Below are 4358 nucleotides of genomic sequence, written 5' to 3' on the forward strand. Positions count from 1 at the left end.
ATGATATCCTGTCCAAACACTGCTGTACAAATCTTTCTTCTCATTGAATTAAGAGAAAGTAACTGTATATCTATCTTAACTAATTTGTATATACAGATACAAAATGGTCCTTCATTTGTATCCACTTTTTTTTGTTTAGTTTTGTCAGAGATGGGTATTCCATTGTGATTTAAATACTGTAGGTACATGAATTCAGCAAAATAATCTAATATAGTCCAGTAGTCCATAACAGTAGTGGGTTATCCTAAATTCATACTGATTGTCATGTCATACCAATTACTGCCTTACTGTCTCTCAAACAAATGTTTGTTTTTTTAAAAAAAGAGTAACAAAAGAAACAAAAGACAAAAAAAGTCATACGACTGTCCCGCTACAATGTTGTATATGATTGGACTTCTAAATTTCTATGTTAAAATATGTAATTGCTTATTCCTATTTTTTGAACTTTAGTAATACATTAGATATCAAGCTATGACACATGTCCAGTTCCAAAGAAGGTTAACTTTTTCATCTATTTTCTTCGCATATCTTATTTTCTCTAGTATTTAGTTAGCTAGAATATTATTTGTAAATGCTAGAAAATGGTTAAAAATGAATTTTATTGGCTTCCTTCAAGGTGAAACAAGAAATAATATATGCAAACTGAGGACTTGATCAGTCGTGAGAAGAATATGTTTTCTCAATTATTTTCAGTGTTTGTTCCAGTTGATACTATTCCCTATTTGCAACTCCATAATATGAGGTAAACACTATAAATTTATCACTGAGCCATGAAGTATATTAAATTATTCCAATAACAGTATCATTGTATGTTTTCTAAGGAATCCACGCTGTGTGCTGGATACAATGAAAGGATGCAGAAGTACCTACTGTCCACATGTATAAATACAACATTTAATTGACAGAATATATACTGTTGGAGTTTTATAAGACAGGAGGGTAGTATTTCCATCTTGTGTTTTCTAAATTAACAGCTGTCTGGCAGGCACTGAGGGAAGTGCTCCTTGAAAGCTGTGGGTCTCAAATAGTTTGTGAAATTCCAGAGAAGTCCCAGACCAAGGAAAATTTATTTGAGAAAGTAGCCTTTCATGCTACAAGCAGGCTCAGTGAACATGGTGCTGTATGCATATCTTCAATAACACCAACCCCCTACAGATGGAACTCCAGGCTACTTGGCCATGCTCTTGCATTTAATTCCAGTCATGTTCCCATTTTTGACGACTCAATTGCCAGCTCATGCATCTGGTAGACTCATTACCTAATGCTGTCCAGCATATGAATCCTAAAGTCATTTTGAATGTAACATGAAAACTAATCTAGTGCTGCTTTTCCACAACACTGGGCACATTCTTTTCTCCTTCAAAGTGGCAAAAATCATGCTGAGTTGAGCTAGCCAAGCAGGGCCACTGATAAAAGTTTCAATTGCAACTCCTGAAGTACCCCTAGTATGACTTTAGCTCTGCTATACGGTGGTTGTAAAGATAGCCTCCTATCTTTCAGTGGCCCACTCACAGAAATAGTGGAACTTTCTGAGGTACCTACTGGTACTTCAATCCATAGAGTGTTGTAAAATTTCTACCTTCTGCATGCTCCAGCCTGTTTGTAGAAGTAGATTTTTATTTCATATAATTTTACTTCATTGCCATTCTGGTAGGAGTCTCATCTATTTGATTATTCATAAGGAATCACACCTGCCTGTGCCCATATTAATGTGCCTGCCAACCAACCAAGCCAACTAGAGATACAACAACAACTGTATAAATAATAGCAGGTACTGATAAATCAAGATTGTCAATTTGGTAGTTTGAGAGATGCCTAAGGGATTAGTAAAACATACTTCTAAGAGTGTCTAGGTTGGTCTTGGAGGTATGTCACTGGAGACTATATCTGTCCTTTCATCCCTTTCTCTCTGACACATTCTCTGTTTAAACTAGCTCACAATATAATGAAAATTGCCATAATGACAAAACTCTTATATTTATTTAATGCAAATTCAATTAAAATACCATTAGCATACCTCACAATATTAGAGAAAACAATCATAAAATTCATTTGGAACCAGGTGAGACCTAGTACAGTGAAAGTAATTTTGAGAAACAAAGAAAATCAGAAGACATCACAGTTCCCGACTTGAAATTAAAGCGCAGGGCTACTGTGATTGAGCAAAAATTACATTGGCAAAAGGAAAGATAAACTTGAGGCCATTATAGGTAAACGGATATAACTAGAGAACATACCCTTAAGTGAATAAATCTGAACTACATGTGTAGACATCATATTGTGTCCCTAGTGAAGAACCTGAAGAATATATCTGAAAGGTACAATAGATACTGTGAAAGGAAAAAGAAAACTATTCAAATAGAAGAAACAGCTAGGATGCGGTAATTGAGAAAAGGAAGACAGAAGGAAGGGATAGCTTGGATAACTGTACTGCTGATTTCTACTGTTCTATTGAAAGTAGCAGTTAATACTTAAATTTTTCCTTCCTCTCTTCTAATTTTTTGATCAATGTTGCATACTTATATCTGGTAATCAGAAAAACTAATTTGAAGATTACAATATGCAATATAACAAACATTGTTGAATTCCTATTATGTTTTTGGCTGGCTCTGGACGCCTTCAGGGCAGGTCTGGTAAAGCATGAGGATATGGGGATCGAACCACAGCATCCTGAGCCTGATGGCTTTGCTAAAGCAGGCACTTAAACAACTGAGCTAATTGGAAGGCCCCCTGGCTTCTCATCTTCAAATGGTTAACTTTTCAAATTCTACGTTTCGTTCTCGTTTCCTGATCACTTTATACTTATTATCAGTCTTTATATAGATAACTATATAGTTATTGAATACCATTCTATTGAGAGTGGCGGTATAGTTGATGTATTTGTATTTATCAAGTCATTTCTTTATTTTCTATTTTTATTTTATTAGGTTATATGTGTTAACAGTTGCAGATTTCTTATGTTACATAAACTTTATCCCTGCTATTGAAGTTACTCAAGGAAATGTCTGCTCCTCAGGATGTCTTTTAGATGAAGGCGGTTCTTGGTCTTTATTAGCTTTTTACTATACATCACTGTTTTATCTTTTTCTATATATTATAATTATACATTTCTGTGGTTAAGTTTTGTTCATTAATGGTTCTTAAGGTATGTCAAGGGGTGGCAGGGGGACAGTCATGATCTCCTGGATATTGAGGTCTGCGCTCCAATTCTTCTTGATGCCGGGCATGTGGCCCATGCTCACAATGCCTATGACCACGGAGGGCCCACACTACCTGGGCTCAGCCTTGGAGGTTCGGGGAAGCTCAAGGCACTGGGTGGTTTGCAGCAGCCTGTATGTCAGGTAGATGTTGTGCTCAGACACAATGGTGAGGTGCAGGTCGGGGAACATGAAGTGTTGCACATCATCTTTGCTGATGGGATTGGACAGAAAGCACAGGCCCCAGGCCAGCTTGACCTTCTGCCAGAAAGACAGTGCAGCGATGGCTCCCTTGAGGGTGACAGGGATGGGGCAGTTGCCCAGGTAGAACTTGAAGAAAGGCACTTTGCTGTCCTCCTTGAAGGCCCCTCTGAACTTGCCACCAGAGGGCATGCCCAACTGCTCAGTGATGTGAGCTGACACCTTCAGCAGCAGCATCTGCATGAGCCCAGACATGAGCTCATTCTCCCACACAGCCTGCTGCAGCTTCTCCAACCTGACCTCCTTGGCATCACACAGCAGCATCCTCTCATCCATCTTCAGCATGGACACCCGGTACTGGCAGAGTTCCAAGACCACAACCTCAGACTGTACCTCACGGATGTTCTTTACTATGTCTTGCTTGCTGTCATCACTGAAGTGGGCAGTGCCCATGGCATACACCCTGCTCCCATCCTCAGCCATGATGTGGGTCAACAGTGTGTGGCAGGTTGGGCTGCTCACACTGCTGCTTCAAATTCATGTCTAGGAGCAGGCTGAAGAAGTCCACATTGGACAGGTTCTGGGCTTCTCCAGAAAACACCCTGGGCACTGATTCTGAGGCCTCTGACGTCTTGAGGGTTTCCATGTCGACCTCCTGAGGTGGATGCTTCTCCCCTTCCATGGCTGGGCGGCAGCTTCTGAGTAGTTGCAAGATGCCAGTGGCGCAGGGTGCTTCTGACTCGGCCTCAGCCTGCCTCAAGCCCACATGTCCAATGGGCCTGGGGGAGGGGCCATAAGTACAGTCTTGAAATTCCAGTTAGAGGGGAAGCTGAGGCTGTAAGATGACAGGGTTGAAATCAGGCTGATAAACTAGAAGGACATGTTAAAAACAAAATGACACAAAAGAAAAACAGAAAATTTATAACTTAACAATTTTCAGTGTCTCAATTAAATGTACTT

At 39.6% G+C, this 4358-nt stretch overlaps 1 pseudogene; it reads right to left on the reverse strand.

Annotated features, from left to right (window-relative positions):
- Positions 1-3140: 3140 nt before the first annotated feature.
- Positions 3141-4150, reverse strand: LOC101593329 (annotated as a pseudogene).
- Positions 4151-4358: the final 208 nt, after the last annotated feature.

Source organism: Octodon degus, unplaced genomic scaffold, assembly GCF_000260255.1.
Source record: "Octodon degus isolate 3935 unplaced genomic scaffold, OctDeg1.0 scaffold00063, whole genome shotgun sequence".
NCBI classification, from domain to species: Eukaryota; Metazoa; Chordata; class Mammalia; order Rodentia; family Octodontidae; genus Octodon; species Octodon degus.